The following is a 23,053-nucleotide window of genomic DNA, read 5'->3' on the forward strand; positions in this document are numbered from 1 at the left end:
AGGTTCATTTAGGGATTAATTAACAAAAAAGAGGAGGGGGTCCTAACAGCCAGAGAGGCCGCTCTGCTTGGAAAGGAGCAAAGCTATATGTACTCATCACTCCTTTTCTGCACCAAGATCAAACCCCTTTTCGAAAAGCCCTTAGATTGGCTACCCATTAAGGGGTTACTTAGATTAAGATGCTGCTTGTCCAAAGATACACCCTTATGCTGCTTGGCCCCTTCAACAGCACAGTTTAGGAGTTCAACTGCCTCTTCCCAATGGATGACTTTGTGGACTCACTAAAGTTTCTAGTGTGAATGTGGCTGTTCACCTGCGTTTGTGTCTTATTCAAAGGCTCTGATTTCACCTCTTCAGTATTCCCCTAATTTAGGAAAAGCACCAGGTTAGAAGTGACCATTCTAGTGAAACTGCATCTCAAAAAGGGCATTGGCAAATGTCCTTTTCAGCACTTTTCTGCACAAAAATCGATTCCCTTGCATACATGCAATCAGTATAGCCACACAGTTCACACCCTTCCTCTCAGGCAGGAATGCCTCCTTCAGGAGGTACAATGACACCATTTTCAGCCCCTGGAATCAGCCAGCAAGTGATCCACAAGAGCCAGACTCTGGGCTTGTAGAATTCCAAGCACATTTATCTGGATTTTTAATTCTGTCTGCAAGAGAAGAGAAGTGAAAGGCACTGCTACATCTGCCTCAGTCATTAGGGAGGTGCATTCAGGGATTAATTAACAAAAAGGAGGAGGGGATCCTAACAGTCAGAAAGGGTGCTCTGTTTGGAAAGCAGCAAAGAGCTGGCTGCTCCGTCCCTTCCTCCTCCTCCTCCTCCTCCTTCTTCTGCTGCTAAAGGAGGCCTGGAACAAGGCGGGCTGAGTTCTTGGCTTCGTCATGGCTGCCATGGGACCACATTCACCCCGTCCTCCCTGCTCTGCTGGTCCACGTGGCCATTTGCAGAGGGGTGGTTTCTCCAGCCCCCCACCATCCCACCCCCTTCCTCTATGCTAGGTAAATAGAATTACAGGATTTCCCACACTTTCTGTACAGATATCAGCTACATGAATGCTTCAGCCCTCTTCTAAAGCAAGATGGATCCATGCCATCAAGTGCTACAGGCATACAATTCAAACCCTGTGATTCAAGAACTTTTCAATTACTTAAACAGCTCCACATTTGCCACGGCGGCAGCAACACTGTCAACTTGAATGTGCTGGATATCTGTGGTTTTCTGCTCCATCTTCTTTTACTCTCACTTTCGTCCTCCATATGCTAAAGCTTTCCTCTTCATTCCTGCTGCTATATTACTATCTTTCCTTTTAAAATAGAAAAATTGCAGGTTTCTCCACAGTTTCTGTACATACATCAGAAATATGTATGCTTCAGCACTTTCCTACACCAAAATGGATTCCGTTCCAAACATGCCTTCAGGTGGTGCAGCCACACAGTTCACACCCTGCCCTTAATGAACTTTTCAGTTACTGCACACACTCCAAATTTGCGGAGGATGCACCTGTGTTATTCGCAGCCAGGTATCCCAAATCCCTCAACACAAGTCTCCCTTCTCCTTTTCTGCACCAGATTCAATCCCTTGCCAACACCTTATCAGAAGATGCAGCTACACAACTCAAACATTATATAAACCATGGATAAAATATATATTGGTGCATTTTACCAATCAAAGCGTTTGGCGTTAAGAAAAACATGAAGAGAAATTTGGCAAAATATAAAATGTTATTAGAGGGGGAAAATTAATAAATTAAGAGGAATGGACTTTGAAATTCATATATTTTTGACAGGCTGGCTCCAATACTTCCAACTGAATGAAAGACAAGGAAAATAGGGTTTGCTGGAGAAATATCAAAACTAAAGCGAACTCTAATCTAGCCTAAAGGAAAATATCTATCTAAAATGTATAATCTCCTTCACAATTCACACCCTGCCATCAAAGAACTTTTGTCTCACTTAAAACGCTCAACGTTTCTTGAGGATGCACACCTCAGTACACATAGGGGCAGAGAAAGCTAAGACATTCTGCAGTTTAATTGCCCCCAAATGGCAGAACATTCAGAGTTCTCCTTGCAGGCGTGTCTTAAACTTTAATACCATGGGGCTCCAACCATTTGTGCAATATGACCTAGTAAGGCATCATTCCAACTGCGGCAGCCCCATTTCTTTTGTAAAAGATGGAAAATACACAGTTCCATGGCACAACAAGTAATGCCATGTGAAAGAAACATGGGGGGTAGGGTGGGCATAAGCCCTAAAAGAATAATCAGGAAAACCAAAACAATAATCAACACTTCTAAAAACAGCCTATGGCACAAAACCATTCAATGTATAATCTCCTCCACAATTCACATCCTGACATCAAAGAACTTTTGGCTCACTTAAAGCACTCAACCTTTTCTGAGGATGCACACCTCAGAACACAAAGGGACATTGGAAGCTAAAAGGACAGGCCACACAACAAGCCAGTGACTTCTGTCTTGCAAGTAAAATTTTTGGATGACCCAGACCTTTTCTCAACAGGGGGGGAAGACGAAGAACCGCTCGAATATTGAGATGAAGAGGAGGAGGAAGAAGAGGAGTACGACAAGATTGGTAACCACAGAATGCTTTCCATTATTGAAGTTACAAGAGATGCATTCTGTCAAAATAAAAAGCTGAGTTGAGAAAAAAAAGTTTATAGTTTGGGTGTTCACCTATGTAGGTGCCTTGTTCAATGGTCTGACACTGCTGCAACTGGCTCTGATTCTGCTCTTCACTATTCCCCTTCTTAATGAAAAGCACCAGGTGGAAATTGACCATTCTTGTGAACCAGAATCTCAGAAATGCACTGGCAAAAGTCCCAAGTTAAACCCAGGGGTGAAGCGCAAACCTCAACCCCTCAAGTCAGGTTATAAAGTCAGTGCAAATATTTGGTACCGCAATTGTACTATTGTTCTTTTTAAAATATAAAATTGCAGGTTTTCCCACAGTTTCTGTACGTACATCAGCTATATGTACACTTCTCCCTCTTTCTACAGCCACACAACTCAAACCCTGCAATTAAAGAACTCCTGTCAAGACACTTCTGAAGTGGCCTGCAAGTATTTCACTGAACTGCAAGTGCCCACTTTGGGAACACTGGCCACCTCCGGGACGTGTGCGATTCCAGAAAGGCCATCAACCCAGTGTGATCCAGCAGCAGCTCCTATGCAGCAATCTACTGTCACTTGGATCAGAGACAACATATAAGAAAAAAGTGTTTACAACTGAGCACTTTGGCTGGAACATGCCTGGTGTGCGTGGCTGTCTGTCTTCCCAGGCTCCTTATGCTCCCCATTTACTCCTCCTTGCCCTACAACTCTCCTCATAACAGGGTTCCAAACAAATAAACAACTTTTAACCAAGACGAAGGAACCAGAATGATTGGCAACTCAAACTAGAGCAAACTAGAGCAAAATCCTGTTTTTTTAAACCACATATAAAGCCAGGCTATGAGACCAGACAATTAATTTGGCTCAGGGTGCAGGTAGTCGAGTAGGACATACGACGAGATGTAGATGAACACACTTAGGTCACATTGAAAAACTTGACCACACAGTGATAACGAAATGGGACTGGCCAGCGAGGCAAAGATGGAGGAGAGATAGGAATGTTAATACCGCCCCCTCCAAATCTGGGGCAAACTGGTGGAGACGATAGCAGTGGGGAAGCTATGTAGAAAATCTTATTTTTTTATAAGCCCACGATTTTCCCCCAGCATAACTAATTTTTTTTGGCTTTGGCTTTCTGTAAATTTAATTACCCCAAAGTGTATTTCTATATATAAAGCAGGAGATCAAAACACTGGAAATAAAATACAGTCTTGAAGAGACTAGTAAATTAATTGTGATGCCTATGTTGGATTTCTATTTATTTTGTTGAGTCAGAGTACTACAATCAAGTGCTAGCATATAACTTAGGATGCTTCTAGATTCCATGTTCTGTTTTCTTTGAAGCTCATTGTGTTTAACACAATATGAGAAATCAGGTAAAAACTGTTAACCTTATTGTTTTTTCCTGGTGCTGTCAGAGTGTATGCTTTTCCACATTTGAAGTGCAGTCTGAAAGCAAATTATGTATATAATAAATTACACCCCCCCCCCTCGTCCAAATCTGGGGCAACCTGGTAGAGACGATAGCGGTCGGGAAGCTACAAGAATTATTGGAAAACACAGATAATAAAATGAATTCCCCTCTGGGTTGAATCCTGGCCATGGGGGCTCAATCCCCCCAATATTGAGGGGGCCCACATCCCCCATCAGGTTGTTGTTATGGGGATGCAAATGACAGCCTCCATCAGCTGCAAGAGACACACGCCATAGGGAGCCGAGCGGGAAATGCGACAGATGTGGAAGGGCACATCTTGGTCACATGGAGAGATATAACTTCACAGAGAAGTGGGACTGGCAAGGGAAATGGTCCGCTAGTCGTGGATGAGGTAGAGGGATGGGGAACAGTCATTATATCCATCTGTAGATCATTTGCATGCTGTGGGCTTCATACAATGTTTCTAAACAAATAAGCAAAACATAAATACAAAGCTTTGTTCATGGTAACATTAGCATTGTATACAGAAACAACGGGTTTCTTTCATATCTTTATGTATTGGTTCATTTAAATTGGTTGCACTTTCCCTCTCCTTTCCTTCTGAAAAGCTCAAAGCAGCTAACGAAAAATCAAACCATGACTTACCAATTGAGAAGATTTGTTAGGAAAGCAGCAGCAGAGATAACCTCCCCTCCTCCCTTTATCTTTACTTATTTGCTTCCATTTTAAGGGGGGAAGAGAAGCATGCATGTGTGAAAAGCAATGTTGTCCAATGAAATTTGATATTGTGTCACACCAGGCCCACAGATTTTTCAAGAAAAATTCAATGGTGCATACCGGGCTATTAGCCTGTGTGTAGTTCAGATTCTGCAGTTTGATTGCCCCCAAATGGCAGAAAATGCAGAGTGCTCTGTGTCAGAGCTGGCCCACACCTCCTTGCAGGCATGTCTTAAACTTTAAGACCATGGGGCTCCAACCATTTGTGCCATATGACCAAGTAAGGCATCTTTCCAACTGCAGCAGCCCCATTTCCTTTGTAAATGATGGAAAAAAACACAGTTCCATGGCAAAACAAGTTCTTTGTGAAAGATTCCGGGCTATTATCTTGCTCAACCCTACTGTAGATCACCTAATGAAATCTTTCGGCCAAATATCTAATGACATCCCCAAAGACAAGAAAAATCTACTGCTTTACACAACAACAGCTGCCAGAATATTGATTGCAAAAAAACTGGAAGGCGCAGAAAATCCCATCACTATCAGAATGGCAAAACAAACTTGGTCAGTTTGCAGAAACAGCAAAATTGACGGCAATTATTAGAGGCCACTCAAATCAGAGAATACTTAGAGACTGGGATGGAGTGAAGGAATACATGAAAAAATATGGTTCCAGAATTGTAATATTAATAGAGAATGTGTAAAACATGCAGGGGTAAGCAAGAAAATAATAGAATCAACTGAATAATTATTAAATTATAACAACACAAAAAGATGGAAGTAAAATATTGAGATCACACATGGGTGAAGGGGAGAGGGGGCATATGGGAACCTATAATATCATTTATAATATAATTTGTTAATTGTGTTGTATTTATATACAACAAATGGAAGCCTATAGTATTTAGATATATTTTAATTTAGGTAATCTATGTAATAGGCTTATGTTAGAAAATGAATATGGATTTTGAATTTAATCTTTGTAAAAAAAAAAAATTGGTTTTGAAAGAAAAAATAAAAAAGAAGAAAAAGAAACCATTTGCAGCCACTGGAATCAGCCAGCAAGTGATCCACAAGAAGCAGACTCTGGGCTTGAAGAATTCCAAGCACATTTATCTTCATTTTTCATTCTGGCTAAAATTATGCCAATAACCTTAAACTAAATTTGGCATCAATTGTGTCTTTATTTGGGGGGTCTTGGGGGTCTTAACATGCAAGGCACCAAAGTCAGCCGTGGAAATCTTGCAACACGTCATAGATTCCATAGGTCCTCTCCAGTTGTACAGAAGATAGAAGGAGAGAGAGAGAAAAGACCTTGAAAGGATCAGTTGTATTAACCCCGTGCATCCAGTAATGAAGAGACCTCCATCATTCTCTTCCAGATAAACTGTAGAACATGGGTCTGGCCAGGCAGTTTCAGATGCCTTTACTGGCCTTCCTAAAACAACTTTCTGCCCTCAATCTGTTATTCTCTTCCAAAGGCCTGAAAACAAAATTTGCAGGCGGGTGGGGGGGGGGCAGTGAAAGCAAGCCCACTTTATAATAACTATCGTATTGCTGCATTAAACAAGAATAAACTTTGCACAAGAAGAATGCACAAGAAGAAATTTTGTGGGGTTTGTGTATGAGCCTGGGCGTATTATTATTATTGTTGTTGTTGTTGTTGTTGTTATTGTTATTATTATTATTTTAAAGCTCTGAACACTCAGATTCTTCATGCTAATTTACTGGTCAGGAGATTTCTTAATGAAATCTCACACTTCCAACATTTGAACCGCTTTGTGACAAATGTGGGCTGATTTGTCGTTTGCTCAGAAAAAAGGGCAACAAAAAAACAACAACAACTTTGCCTATATGCAGCTTGTATGTATATTTTGGATTATAGTTTTTTAACAACACCTTTGGGGGGTGGGGTGGGGGGGTATATGGGAACCTATAATATAATTTATAATATAATCTGTTAATTGCATTGTATTTAAAATTGAGTTTTAAAAGCAATAAGTCTATTATTTTTGTGTTTTTTTACTTTAGTATTGTATTGTATATTTTGTGTTGTGTGTGCTATATGTTATGTTTGTGATAAATGTTGAAAATTAATTTTAAAAATGGGGGGGGGAGAAGAAGTTAACCCATCAGGTGGGGAGAGCCGGTTGCGAGGGACATGGGGAACCCTTGCACCTTTTCTGCAGGGCTTGCACGGCCCCCATCTGCATTGTCTGCAAGAGGTCAAAATACAACAGCGAACACAAACTCATTAATCTGGACCAGGCTTCACAGTGGTGGAAGCAAATAGTCCAGTTTCTGGTGCAAGAGAGACGAGTGATTATGGAATTGAAACTGGCTGAAGAAGAAAGAGCCAGGCATATCCGGTGGAGCTAGAGGAGGAGAAGAACAAGATCCTGGGCGCTTTTGAGCAGATGAGCAACTTCCTGGAGGAGCTGCAGCGCTTTTGGCTGACCGAGCTGGTGGCTCTGGAGAAGGGGATGAAGAAGAAAAAGGAAATAAATATCGCCAAGCTCTCGGAGGATATCGCCGGTCTCAGTGTGAGACACACAGAAATGGAGAAGAATTGCTAACAGGCCACTATTGAGTGAGGGACTACGGTGACCAGGTTTCAGGAGCTGAAAAGAAGGCGGACACTGCTGGGACTCTCTTCAGGCATGGAAGAGAGACTCATAATTTACACTGAGAAAAATTCATTTCGGAAGGATACCATGGAGAAATGCAAAGGGCTACTGATTCAGGCACTGAACAAAGTGAGTGTCACTCCGGAGCCAGGAACAAAACACCCTTTTCTTTTTATAACCGGAAGGAATTGAGAAGAAGAAGGGGAAGGCAGGACACGCTGGACAACCCTGGGAGATTCGACAGCATGCTCTACGTGCTGGGCCATGCAAAATTCACCTCAGGAAGATATTGGTGGGAGGTGGTGGTGGAAGAGGAGAAGGAGAAAAGGGAATGGGCCACCTGGGGAAGTTGAGGGGAGTCTTTGGGTGGGGGGAGAACTGGATTTTATTTCATCCTTTTCTCTTCTTATGTTTAAGATGATTGTGCTGATTTTAACATTGTATCACTGTAAAACCTAATTAAAAAAATTTTAAAAGGAAGAGGAAGAGGAGGAAAACTACTGCTCAACTTTATGATCAGTGAAAATATTTGCTACTGCAAAGGTAGCATTTCTGTTTTTAAAATATATACATGGCCATGAAAGGAATCAGCCCCCCTCATATCAGTCAGAATCTGCTAGTAAGCAAGCTGGTGCCGCCTCTCTGATCAGAGCCTCACCATCACCCAGGGAATGAACAACAGAACGAAGCCCCTCGGCCAGTGACTCCTGCTGCACAGGCCTTCAAAAAAATGTGATGAGTCTTCCCAAAACAAAAAAACCAAGAGCCGGCTCAGGAGGAGCCCAAGAACCTCCTTTACGACATGAATGACTGCCACTCCAAGCTGCGCAAGCTGGTGCCAAGGATCCCGCAAGGCCCCAAAGTCAGCCAAGTGGAAATCTTGCAGCACGTTATCGACTATATCTTTGACCTGCAGATCCTGCTAGAGGAAGAGGCGAAGAAGGGGCAAGATCCGCCCACAGCTGAGACTTCCCTACTCTCTTTAAAAGCTGCAGATCGGGTAATCGAACTTTGCTCAAAAGAGGAGAGGAAACTCTGCCACTAACCTATCGGAACCACCTTCGTTATCGGGGCCAGGTAGGGACCCCAAGATCTCCTGCAATGCTTTTGAAAAGTTTTTTGCAGATAAAGTCTGATTGGAAGTGATCCAAAACTTGAAGGAAGAAATGGCTCGCCATCTGCACAAGTACCAAGACCTGCTGAATGTAAAGATGGCTCTTGATATTCAGATTGCCACTTACAGGAAACTGCTGGAGGGAGAAGAGAGCAGAATCACAATGCCCATTCCAACTTTTGCATCCCTGAACCTGAGAGAAACAATCCTTGAGTCTATCCCAATAGACACGCACTCCAAGAGAACACTTCTTATCAAGACTGTTGAAACTAGAGATGGACAAGTTATCAATGACACTTCTCACCATGATGAACTGGAGTGAAGAAGAGAAGAGCACCTCTTCCTTGTGCCAAAATGAACCCTTAGCAATTGAGAATATTTGTTAGGAAAGCAGCAGCAGAGATAACCTCCCCTCCTCCCCTTATCTTCACTTATTTGCTTCCATTTAAAGGGGGGAAGTGAAGCATGCATGTGTGAAAAGCAATGTTGTCCAATGAAATTTGACATTGTGTCACACCAGGCCCACAGATTTTTGAAGAAAAATTCAATGGTGCATACCGGGCTATTAACCTGTGTGTAGTTCAGATTCTGCAGTTTGATTGCCCCCAAATGGCAGAAAATGCAGAGTGCTCTGTGTCAGAGCTGGCCCACACCTCCTTGCAGGCATGTCTTAAACTTTAAGACCATGGGGCTCCAACCATTTGTGCCATATGACCAAGTAAGGCATCTTTCCAACTGCAGAAGCCCCATTTCCTTTGTAAATGATGGAAAAAACACAGTTCCATGGCAAAACAAGTTCTTTGTGAAAGATTCCGGGCTATTATCCTGCTCAACCCTACTGTAGATCACCTAATGAAATCTTTTGGCCAAATATCTAATGACATCCCCAAAGACAAGAAAAATCTACTGCTTTACACAACAACAGCTGCCAGAATATTGATTGCAAAAAAACTGGAAGGTGGAGAAAATCCCATCACTATCAGAATGGCAAAACAAACTCGGTGAGTTTGCAGAAACAGCAAAATTGACGGCAATTATTAGAGGCCACTCAAATCAGAGAATACTTAGAGACTGGGATGGAGTGAAGGAATACATGAAAAAATGAAATACATGAAAAGCAATGTTGTCCAATGAAATTTGATGCTGTGTCATTCCAGGCCCACAGATTTTTGAAGAAAAATTCAATGGTGCATAGCGGGCTATCAGCCCGTGTGTAGTTCAGATTCTGCAGTTTGATTACACCCAAATGGCAGAACTTTCAGAGTGCTGAGATTATACTGTGCTGGAGATATAAAGAAGGACTTTCAATTTGCAGTGTCACATTTAACTTGCCTTAAAAAGTGGAGAGAGAAATCTAGTATTTGCACTTAGCAAAAAATGAAAAGATAAGAAATGGGGGGCGGTGAAAAGAGGAAACCCAATCGAGGGGAAATTGTGCATGTCCTGCAACTTTGTATAACAACAGCTTAAAAACTTGTAAGTGGCTTATCAATAAAGAAAGGAAAAAAGAATATCTTTTCTTTACCTTCTGGTAAGAAACCATTCCAATATTCTGTGTGTAAAAAGTCTCTGTATGATATTGTAATTTGGATTTTTTTAATTAATTAAGACAACAACCTCATGCACTCTCCCAAAAAAGAACAAGAAAGAATTTAAACAGCTTTTTCCTGCCGCTCTCATTCACCATGTTGAGTGTTGTGAGTGTGGTGGCTTGCATTACCTTGGGCCGCCTCTCAGGGACCATCCAGTAGAGGGTGGGACAAGCCATTCCTTGGACCTCCACCAGGATGCAGGAGGAGTCCTCCAACCACCATTGCTCTTCCAGTAGGGGAGAGTAGTGGATCCGGGTGCGCGTGAGTGGCAGGGGCTCCTGAGACGTCTAGTCGTCTTTCGAATGGACAATGTTGTAACAGAGCTTTATCGAATATGAATGCTGGTCTCTATGATCCCTATTGATAGTTATTATGATTTCTTCATTCAGTGAGACTTGAAAATAAAGATATTTTTCACATCCAAAAAAAACAAGAAAAAGAAAAACATTTGGATTTTCATTCTGTCTGCAAAAGGAGAGAAGAAAGATGCAGTGCTTCATCAGGCACAGTCATTAGAGAGATTCATTCAGGGATTAATTAACAAAAAAGAAGAGGGGATCCTAACAGCCAAAGAGTCTGCATCATACTACTGTTTGACTTGTGTTTCGCAACCCTTTCGTGTGCCTGTTCCTCTCTGAAAAGCTTAGTACAAAAAATAAAAAAGCTTAGTACAAAAAAAAAAGTTTATATTGTGGGTGTTCACCTATGTTGTTGCGTTGTTCAATGGCCTGACACTGCTGCAACTGGCTCCGATTTCGCTCTTCACTAAATTTTTCGGATGACCCAGACCTTTTCTCAAAAGGGGCTGGAAGAGGAAGAACTGCTGGAATACCGAGATGAAGAGGAGGAGGAAGAAGAGGAGTACGACAAGATTGGTAACCACAGAATGCTTTCCAGTATTGAAGTTATAACAGATGCATTCTGACAAAATGAAAAGCTTAGTAGAAAAAAGAAAGTTTATGGTTTGGGTGTTCACCTATGTTGGTGCCTTGTTCAATGGTCTGACACTGCTGCAACTGGCTCCGATTTCACTCTTCACTATTCCCCTTCTTAATGAAAAGCACCAGGTGGAAACTGACCATTCTTGTGAACCAGAATCTCAGAAATGCACTGGCAAAAGTCCCAAGTTAAACCCAGGGATGAAGCACAAACCTCAACCCCTCGAGTCAAGTTCTATAGTCAGTGCAAATATTTGGTACTGCAATTGTAGCATTGTTCTTTTTAAAATATAAAATTGCAGGTTTTCCCACAGTTTCTGTACGTACATCAGCTACATGTACACTTCTCCCTCTTTCTACACCAGGATTGTCTTACAAACACACCATCAGGTGGTACAGCCACACAACTCAAACCCTGCAATTAAAGAACTCCTGTCAAGACACTTCTGAAGTGGCCTGCAAGTATTTCACTGAACTGCCAGTGCCCACTTTTGGATCAATGGGCACCTCCGGAAAGTGTGCAATTCCAGAAAGGCCATGAACCCAGTGCGATCCAGCAGCAGCTCCTATGCAGCCGCCTGCTGTCACTTGGATCAGAGACAAGACAACATACAAGAAAAAGGTGTTTGCAACTGAGAACATTGGCTGGAACGTGGTGGGTGGGTGTGGCTGTCTGTCTTCCCAGGCTCCTTATGCTCCCCATTTACTCCTCCTTGCCCTACAACTCTCCTCATAATAGGTTTCCAAACAAATAAACAACTTTTAACCAAGAGGAAGGAGACAGAATGATTGGCAACTCAAACTAGAGCAAACTAGAGCAAAATCCTGTTTTTTTAAACCACATCTTAAGCCAGCCTATGGGACCAGACTATTAATTAGGCTCAGGGTGCATGTTGCCAAGTGGGACATGTGACAGATTTGGATGAACACATCCAGGTCACATTGAGAAACTTGACCACACAGTGCCAAGGAAATGGGTCTGGCCAGAGAGGCAAAGATGGAGGAGAAATTGGAATGTTAATACCGCCCCCTCCAAATCTGGGGCAAACTGGTGGAGACGATAGAGGTGGGGAAGCTACAAATATTATTGGAAAACACAGATAATTAAATGCATTCCCATGTAGGTTGAATCCTGGCCATGGGGGCTCAATCCCCCCAATATTGAGAAGGCCAACATCTCCCTTTGGGTTGTTGTCATGGGGAAGCAAATGACAGCCACCATCAGCTGCAAGACACACACCATAGGTAGCCGAGCAGGACATGCGACAGATGTGGAAGGCCTGAGAATATATTATGATGCAGCATGCTTTAGTTGGATCAGAGACTGGATTAAGTTAGATAATAATGACATTTTAGACTTGGAGGGATGGAACAACAGATAAGATTGGCATGCCTATCTAATTTACAACAAAGTGGTGGTACATAAAGAATTTCTAAGTCATGTAATTAGAAATTCATTATATAAGGTCTGGGTGAGACATAGAAGGCTGTTAGAACAGAAAACCGCATGGTGGGTCTCACCGTTAGAAGTAATATCGGTTAAAAAGAAAAATACGATCGGAAGAATGGCGACATACCAGCAGCTCCTAAAAGAGGAACAGGGCCAATTAAAACTAAGACCATATGAAAAGGTTACCCAATACTGCACCACATGGTTGCAATATCACCAAATTGCCCAAATATTCAATCAGGATAAAGAAATAGGATTTGAAAAAGAAGAATGAAATTACAAAAAGTATTATTACAAAACTCAAAAAAGGATATATCCAAAATGTATAATTTATTATTAGAATTGGAGTTAAAGGATGAAGAAGTAAAGCAAGTTATGACTAAATGGGCATGTGATATAGGATACGTAATTCGGCTGGACCAATGGGAGATATTATGGAAATGGGATATTAAATTTACAGCATGTTATACAATCAGAGAAAATTTCATGAAAATGGTGTACCAATGGTACTTAACTCCGGTAAAATTGGCTAAAATTTACAAATTAAAATCAAATACTTGCTGGAGATGCAAAAAAGAAATAGGAACAATGTTTCACATGTGGTGGGAATGCTGACCTATTAAACAATTCTGGAATGAAATTTATGAAGAAATCAAAAAGATGTTTAAAATATTTTTCAGTCAAAAACTGGAGGCATTCCTTTTAGGTATAATCACAAACAATATTCCCGACAATCAAAGGAAAGTATTCCTTTATGCAACGACAGCTGCCAGGATGCTTAGAGCAAAATACTGGAAAGGGAGAAAAATTCCATCAATGAAAGAATGGCAATTTAAAATTTGTGAATATATAAATCTGGCAAGACACACAGCATTCATAAGGGGGCAATCGGACCAGAAATTATTAAAAAAACGGGGATGTGCTAAAGAGTATATGAAAAAACACTGTTCTGGAGTAAGCATATAGGTATTTAATGAATGATGCTTTACAGGGTTAAAGGAAAAGAAAAATGCTGTTAAAAAGTACAAATATGGAAGTAATCTACATTAGACACAACAATACAGTAAGAGTAAAAATTTTGAGGTCCTAGAACAAAGGAAGGAAGTCAATATGTGTATATGTATGTGTTGATTAGATTAGAATGATGATATGGTTTTATTTGTAGATGTATGCTTTTTGTCTTGCTTTTTTACTTTGTTTTTCTTTCTTTTTTGTATACTTTGTTTTTCTTTCTTGTTTATACAGTATTATTTTGGATTTAATATTTGTAATTTTTTTTACAAAAGCATAGGTCTCTCATGAGACTGCTTGTTGAGATTGCAGTTCTTCAAGGGTTAATGCTATTGTGCCTTACTTGTAATGCTATTTAAAGATATATTTATTTTGAAAGTTGTACTATGCTGCACTCTAAAGAAAACAACTTTAAATGTGAAACTGTAAAATTATGTATTCATCTCATGGTATAAGTTATTTAGTAGGTTTAGCTACAGTATATGAAATATTAACTTAATCAACTGAAATGCTGACATGGGTTTATTTAAATTCTGTTAGTACTCTTTTTATAAGGGTACTTTCAATACTTTTTTTTAAGGTTTTGATCTTTAAAATGCTAGTTTATACAATGATTTTGCATTGAAATGCTGCAGAGCTTCAAACAATGTTTTTAACCAATAAACAAAAAATAAATAAAAAGTTTTGTTCATGGTAACATTAGCATTGTATACAGAAACAATGGGTTTCTTTCATATCTTGAAGTATTGGTTTATTTAAGGTAGTTGTACCTTGAGCTTCTTTGGAGGTTCTAGCAGGGGAGCGCAGCTATCGTATACCCTTGACCCAAAAAGGGTACACTCCTTCTATCTGGGATGGTTGTCCTCTTCCACCGAGCGCGCAGCTTCGGGAGGGACGCACATGGAGCGGTGAGGGAGGAAGGGGACACCCGCCTAGCCAGCCAGATCAGCCAAATCAACCCTGGCGATCAATGGGGTGACAGATGTCGCAGGCAGATCGCCCTCACATCCTTCCGTCGACTCCCCCTCCGCGTTGGCGAGGCAGTGGGAAGGACGGAGCTCGGCGCCACCGCCGCAGCCAGCGGCTGTAGCTTGGCAGCAGCAGCAGCAGCTCGGTGGTGGGAGAGTTTCATTCAGCGCGTGGAGGGAGCCACGTGCGCGACAGCTTAGCGGGCTGCACTGCTCCAGTGCCAGCTCAGCGGTTTGCCGCCTCGTCTCCCCGCGGGAGCTGAGACTTCCATGTCCTTCATTGAGAAGAAAGAAGCCAGCAGAGCAGGATTAATACAGGATTGTTTCTGGTGCTCTTCTTATACAAAGGCTTCCTTCCAGGGTGGGGGAAGAAGGAAGACATAAACACCCAGCTTATTTAATGAGCTGTGAAATGAAGCGCTGCTGCTGCTGCTGCTAACCTCCCAATTCCTAGATCCATCTGCTATTCATTGTGCTTAATATACATGTTTCTGCACTGTGCATTTAGTAGATCCCAGAAAGGAATTCAAAACAGCTGCCGGGGAAAGACCACCAAACATGCCTACAGAAACACTACAGACAGGTAGCACGGTGAAACCTGTCAGCCCCGCCATCACTTTCACTTCAGCCGTTCCACTCCGCATTCTAAACAAAGGTAGTTGTACTTTCCCTCTCCTTTCCTTCTGAAAAGCTCAAAGCAGCTAACAAAAAATCAAACCATGATTTAGCAATTGAGAATATTTGTTAGGAAAGCAGCAGCAGAGATAACCTCCCCTCCTCCTCTTTATTTATTTGCTTCCATTTTAAGGGGGGAAGAGAAGCATGCATGTGTGAAAAGCAATGTTGTCCAATGAAATTTGATATTGTATCACATCAAGAAAAATTCAATGGTGCATAGCAGGCTATCAGCCCGTGTGTTCAGATTCTGGAGTTTAATTGCACCCAAATGGCAGAACATTCAGAGTGCTCCTTCCAAGCATGTCTTAAACTTTAATACAATAGGGCTCCAACCATTTGTGCCACAGTTTCTGTATGGACATCAGCTATATGTATAAATAAATCATCATCAACATCTTTATACCACACCCATTTGGCTGGCTTTCCCAAGGGACTCTGGGGGGCTTCCAGCATATCTAAAAACATCCGGCATTAAAAATCTCCTGATACACGGCTCGGGAGATCGAGAGGGAGAAGAAAGTGAAGGCAGGAAGGGTAACCATGTCAGACCACTAACTCCTCGAAATACAAATGTCTTCCGGATAGATTGCCCATAAACTCCACCCTTGGTCCAACATGGTTACCTCTTCCATGCTTAGCTAATCTGTTCCTCCTTCCCTCTCTGACGAAAAAACCTATACCTTTTCCCCATACAAATGTTTAACTTTAACATATAAAATATACACTAATATAAGCAACATCAAAATACCAAAAAAACAGTATTATCACAGGGTGCCAAGCCAAATTTAAACTGTTGGTCATGGTAGGATTCTATGCTGAAAAGATGTCCCACCAATGGTGTGTGGTTCAATCCTGAATATCCTGAGGGACTCTTCTTAGCTTGTACTTTGCATTATGACACATTCCAAGTTTTTCCGCAATCTTCATGTACTTTCTCATTCCTTTTCTACAAGCGGACTGAATCCCTCGCAAACACCCCATCAGATAGCTGCAGCCACACAACTCAAACCCTGCCAGCACTGAACTTTTCAGTTACTTCAACCACTCCACATTTGCTGAGGGTGCATTTGCATTCCTCTCAGGCAGGAATGCCTCCTTCAGGAGGTACAATGACACCATTTGCAGCCACTGGAATCAGCCAGCAAGTGATCCACAAGAGCCACACTCTGGGCTTGAAGAATCCCAAGCACATTTATCTGGATTTTTCATTCTGTCTGCAAGAGGAGAGAAGTGAAAGGTTGTGCTACAGCTGGCACAGTCATTAGGGAGGTGCATCCAGGGATTAATTAACAAAAAAGAGGAGGGGATCCTAACAGCCAGAAAGGGTGCTCTGTTTGGAAAGGAGCAAAGAGCTGGCTGCTCCGTCTTGTCCTGCTTCTGCTGCTGGTTTTGGGTTTGCTGGAGAAATATCAAAAGTAAAGGGAAATCTAATCCAGCCTAAAGGAAAATATCTATCTAAAATGTATAATCTCCTCCACAATTCACGCCCTGCCATCAAAGAACTTTTGTGTCACTTAAAGCGCTCAACCTTTTCTGAGGATGCACACCTCAGAACACACTGGGACAGAGGAGGCTAAAAGGACAGGCCGCACAACAAGCCAGTGACTTCTGTCTTGCAGGTAAATTTTTGGATGACCCAGACCTTTTCTCAAAAAGGGGGGGGGGAGAGGAAGAACTGCTGGAATATTGAGATGAAGAAGAGGAGAAAGAAGAGGAGTACGACAAGATTGGTAACCACAGAATGCTTTCCATTATTTAAGTTACAAGTAATGCATTCTGACAAAATCAAAAGCTTAGTACAAAAAAATAATTTATAGTGTAGCTGTTCACCTGTGTTGGTGGAGATGATAGCGGTGGGGAAGCTACAAAAATTATTGGAAAACACAGATAATTAAATACATTCCCAACTGTGTTGAATCCTGGCCATGGGGGCTCAATCCCCCCAATATTGAGGGGGCCAACAGCAGGAGCACAGATAACTTCCCCTCCTCCCTTATCTTTACTTATTTTTGGAGAGAAAAAGGAAGAAAAAAACACCGTGCTTATTTAATGAGCTGTGAAATGAATCTCTGCTGCTGCTGCTACTGCTGCTGCTAACCTCCCAATTCCTATATCCATCTGCTATTCATTGTGCTTAATATGCATGTTTCTGCACTGTGCATTTAGAAGATCCCAGAAAGGAATTCAAAACGGCTGCCGGGGAAAGACCACCAAACATGCCTACAGAAACACTACAGACAGGTAGCATGGTGAAACCTGTCAGCCAAGCCATCACTTTCACTTCAGCCGTTCCACTCCGCATTCTAAACAAAGGTAGTTGTACTTTCCCTCTCCTTTCCTTCTGAAAAGCTCAAAGCAGCTAACAAAAAATCAAACCATGATTTAGCAATTGAGAATATTTGTTAGAAAAGCAGCAGCAGAGATAACCTCCCCTCCTCCTCTTTATTTATTTGCTTCCATTTTAAGGGGGGAAGAGAAGCATGCATGTGTGAAAAGCAATGTTGTCCAATGAAATTTGATATTGTGTCACACCAGGCCCACAGATTTTTGGAGAAAAATTCAATGGTGCATTACCGGGCTATCAGCCCGTGTGTAGTTCAGATTCTGCAGTTTGATTGCCCCCCAATGGCAGAACATTCAGAGTGCTCCTTGCAGGCGAGTCTTAAACTTTAATACAATGCGGCTCCACCAATCAATGGTGCATTACCGGGCTATCAGCCCGTGTGTAGTTCAGATTCTGCAGTTTGATTGCCCCCAAATGGCAGAAAATGCAGAGTGCTCTGTGTCAGAGCTGGCCCACACCTCCTTGCAGGCATGTCTTAAACTTTAAGACCATGGGGCTCCAACCATTTGTGCCATATGACCAAGTAAGGCATCTTTCCAACTGCAGCAGCCCCATTTCCTTTGTAAATGATGGAAAAAACACAGTTCCATGGCAAAACAAGTTCTTTGTGAAAGATTCCGGGCTATTATCTTGCTCAACCCTACTGTAGATCACCTAATGAAATCTTTCGGCCAAATATCTAATGACATCCCCAAAGACAAGAAAAATGGCAGAACATTCAGAGTTTAATACAATGCGGCTCCAACCATTTCTGCCATATGACCAAGTAGGGCATATTTCCAAATGCAGCAGCCCTATTTCCTTTGTAAAAGATGAAAAAAAACACAGTTCCATGGAACAACAAGTAATGTAGTGTGAAAGAAACATGGGGGGGGGGGGGGCAGAAGCCCTAACAGAATAATCAGGAAAACCAAAGCAATAATCACCACATCTAAATACAGCCTATGGCGCAAAACAGAAGATGCAGCTACACAACTCAGGTCTTATATAAACCATGGATGAAATGCTCCCCATTTACTCCTCCTTGCCCTACAACTCTCATCATAACAGGTTTCCAAACAAATAAACAACTTTTAAGCAAGAGCAAACTAGAGCAAAATCCTGGTTTTTTAAATCACATCTTAAGCCAGCCTATGGGACCAGACAATTAATTTGGCTCAGGGTGCAGGTAGCCAAGTGGGACATACGACAGATGTAGATGAACACATCCAGGTCCCATTGAGAAACTTGACCACACAGTGACAAGGAAATGGGACTGGCTAGCAAGGCAAAATGGAGGAGAAATTAGAATGTTAATACCCGCACCCTCCCCCCAATTGGGGCAAACTGGTAGAGGTGATAGCGATGGGGCAGCTACAAAAATTCTTGGGGAAAAGGAGTTTGCAAAACAACTAAGGAAACAGTTCAAAGTAAAATATTTAGGACCAGCAAGCAACTATCTTGGTCTAGAGAACCAGTGATGGAAGTTTTTGGTTAAGTGAAAGAAAGACAATAATTGAAAGCAACAACATGCACAACTGGTTATAAAGTTGGGAATTGTGTTGCATGATGTGTGAATACTTTTGTATATGTTTACAATGCTGTATTGGTTCTGTTCGAATGAGAGGGGGTGTTTGGAAAAGGTTCTTTAAGAAAAAGATAAAAGTTCCTGGAAGCTTTAAAAAGTGTTCCAGAATTCTCTTTAGTGCCTAGGAGTGGCACTCTAGGATTGATTGGTGTCCACTGGAGATGCAAATAAAGAGAGGAAGTCGCAGGCTGCAATGTCCATACAAGGAAAGCACACTCACTCCAAACACAAACACACAAAAACACAAACTCTTAGCACACACACTGACAACAAGGTTGGAAGTAAGACAATGTGTGCTGCTGATACTGTGAGTTTTGCTGGTCAGGATTGTTAAGTACTGGACTTAACTGTGCTGGAGATATAAAGAAGGACTTTCAATTTGCAGTGTCACATTTAACTTGCCTTAAAAAGTGGAGAGAGAAATCTAGTATTTGCACTTAGCAAAAAATGAAAAGATAAGAAATGGGGGGCGGTGAAAAGAGGAAACCCAATCGAGGGGAAATTGTGCATGTCCTGCAACTTTGTATAACAATAGCTTAAAAACTTGTAAGTGGCTTATCAATAAAGAAAGGAAAAAAGAATATCTTTTCTTTACCTTCTGGTAAGAAATCATTCTAATCTTCTGTGTGTAAAAAGTCTCTGTATGATATTGTAATTTGATTTTTTTGTAATTAAGACAACAACCTCATGCACTCTCCCAAAAAAGAACAAGAAAGAATTTAAACAGCTTCTTCCTGCTGCTCTCATTCACCGTGTTGAGTGTTGTGAGTGTGGTGGCTTGCATTGCCTTGGTCCGCCTCTCAGGGACCATCCAGTAGAGGGTGGGACAAGCCATTCCTTGGACCTCCGCCAGGATCCAGGAGGAGTCACCCCACCACCAGTGCTCTTCCAGTAAGTGAGAGCAGTGGATCCGGGTGCGCGTGAGTGGCAGGGGCTCCTGAGACCTCTAGTCGTCTTTCGAATAGACAATGTTGTAAGAGAGCTTTATCGAATATGAATGCTGGTCTGTATGATCCCTATTGATAGTTGTTGTTATTTCTTCATTCAGTGGGGATCGAAAGAAAAGTTATTTTTCACATCCAAAAAAACCAAGAAAAAGAGAAACATTTATTTGGATTTTCATTCTGTCTGCAAAAGGAGAGAAGAAAGATGCAGTGCTTCATCAGGCACAATCATTAGAGAGGTTTATTCAGGGATTAATTAACAAAAAAGAAGAGGGTGCATCATATTTGTGTTTCGTAACCCTTTCACGTGCCTTTCCCTCTCTGAAAAGCTTAGTACAAAAAATTGAAAAGCTTAGTACAAAAAAAAAAGTTTATAGTGTGGGTGTTCACCTATGTTGTTGCCTTGTTCAATGGCCTGACACTGCTGCAATTGGCTCTGATTTCGCACTTCACTATTCCCCTTCTTAATGAAAAGCACCAGGCTGAAATTGACCATTCTTGTGAACCAGAATCTCAGAAATGCACTGGCAAAAGTCCCCAGTTAAACCCAGGGGTGAAGCGCAAACCTCAACCCCTCAAGTCAAGTTCAGAGTTGGTGGATCTCGTGGGCCATCTTCCTTTGTCTGACGCGCTAGACTATGAACGGTATAAACGCCTTGCTTTGGAAGCTGTATGGCTGTACAAGCTCCATATGAATGGATCTTCTGCATTCCATGCTTTTTATATGATTTTGCAAACTTATCATATTCTGTTTGGCACTTTAGTATATCAAAATTGATACTGCTGGGGGGGGGGGGAGATTGCAGATGACTAAAGGACCAATTGACTGGAAGGCTCCTGAGACCTCTAGTCATCCTTCGAATGGACAATGTTGAAACAGAGCTTTATCAAATATGAATGCTGGTCTGTATGATCTCTATCGATAGTTCTTATTATTTCTTCACTCAGTGGGGCTTGAAAATAAAGTTATTTTTCACATCCAAAAACACAAAGAAAAAGAAAAGCATTTATTTGTTTTTTCATTCTGTCTGCAAAAGAAGAGAAGAAAGACGCAGTGCTTCATCAGGCACAATCATTAGAGAGGTTCATTCAGCGATTAATTAACAAAAAAAAAGAGGGGATCCTAACAGCAAAAAAAGGCTGCATCATACTACTGTTTGACTCATGTTTTGCAACCCTTTCGCACGCCTGTCCCTCTCTGAAAAGCTTAGCATAAAAAAAGAAAAGGGATGGATTTGGTGGGTCCCTTGCAGAAAACCAGTACTGGGAAGCAATATGTTTCTGTTATAATTGATTATGTTTCTAGGTATATTTGGGCTACTATCCTGCCCAACCCTGCTGTAGATCACCTAATGAAAGCTTTCGGAGTAATGACATCCCCAAAGACAAGAAAAATCTATTCCTTTAAACAACAACAGCTGCCAGAATATGCCATCACTATTAGAATGGCAAAACAAACTTGGCAAGTATGTAGAAACGGCAAAATTGACGGCAATTATTAGAGGCCACTCAAATCAGAGAATAATTAGAGAGTCGGATGGAGTGAAGGAATACATGAAAAAATATGGTTCCGGAATTGAAATATTCATAGAGAATGTGTAAAACATGCAGGGGTAAGCAAGAAAATAATAATAAAATGAATTGAAAAATTATTAAATTATTAACAACACAACAAGATGGAGGAAGTAAAATATTGAGATCACACATGGGTGAAGGGGAGGGGGGGTATTTTGGAACCAATAATATCATTTATAATATAATTTGTTAATTTTGTTGTATTTACATACAACAAATGGAAGCCTAGAGTATTTAGATATATTTTTATTTAGGTAATCTATATAATGGGCTTAAATTATAAAATGAATATGGATTTTGAATTTGATGTTTGTAAAAAAAAAATTGGTTTTGAAAGAAAAAGAAAAAAAGAAAAAGAAACCATTTGAATCAACTGGAATCAGCCAGCAAGTGATCCACAAGAGCCAGATTCTGGACTTGAAGAATTCCAAGCACATTTATCTTCATTTTTCATTCTGGCCAAAATTATGCCAATAACCTTAAACTAAATTTGGCATCAATTGTGTCTTTATTTGGGGAGGTCTTGGGGCTCTTAACACGCAAAGCACCAAAGTCAGCCGTGGAAATCTTGCAACATGTCATAGATTCCATAGGTCCTCTCCAGTTGTACAGAAGATAGAAGGAGAGAGAGAGAAAAGACCTTGACTGGGGAAAGGGTCAGAAAATATTTGCTGCTGCAAAGGTAGCATTTCTGTTTTTAAAATATATACCTGGGGCTTTTTTGCAAAGAGAAGCATTTTCTGCGTGCACACAATAGAGCTGGCAAACAAGGGGCAGTATCTCGAGGTTGTTTGCTTGCTTCTCCCACCTTAAGGAAGGAAATCTTGCCCTTCTGCAAATCCCTGCTGGTTTCTCCTCCTTCATGGCCATGAAAGGAATCAGACCCGTCAGATCAGTCAGGATAAGCTAGGAAGCAAGCTGCATGCTGACTCTCTCATATGAGCCTCACCATCACCCAGGGAACGAACAACAGAATGAAGCCCCTTGGCCAGTGACTCCTGCTGCACAGGCCTTCAGTAAAATGCCATGAGTCTTGCCAAAACAAAAAAACCAGAGCCCGGCTCAGGAGGAGCCCAAGAACCTCCTTTACGACATGAATGACTGCTACTCCAAGCTGCGCGAGCTGGTGCTGAGGATCCCGCAAGGCCCCAAAGTCAGCCAAGTGGAAATCTTGCAGCACGTTATCGACTATATCTTTGACCTGCAGATCGTGCTAGAGGAGCAGGCGAAGAAGGGGCAAGATCCGCCCACAGCCGAGACTTCCCTACTCTCTTTAAAAGCTGCAGAGCGGGCATCCGAACTTTGCTCAAAAGAGGAGAGGAATCTCTGCCACTAACCTCTTAAAACAGACTGCAAGTGTGGGATCCTGGCACTTGGTTCTCTCCAGTGAGGCAGGAGATAGAAGAAGAAAGAAAAAATAAAGACCTGAATAGGGGAAAGGATTAGATGTTTTAA

The 23,053-nt window shown here is 41.6% G+C and overlaps 1 protein-coding gene across 12 annotated transcripts in view; it reads right to left on the reverse strand.

The window, feature by feature from the left end:
• LOC310669839 (putative G-protein coupled receptor 34) overlaps positions 1-23,053 on the reverse strand; it is a 334,470-nt gene that overhangs the window by 80,079 nt on the left and 231,338 nt on the right. The gene's annotated exons all lie outside the window — the stretch shown is intronic.

The sequence above is a fragment of the Podarcis tiliguerta genome, assembly GCF_965153285.1.
Source record: "Podarcis tiliguerta genome assembly, chromosome: Z".
Lineage (NCBI taxonomy): Eukaryota > Metazoa > Chordata > Lepidosauria > Squamata > Lacertidae > Podarcis > Podarcis tiliguerta.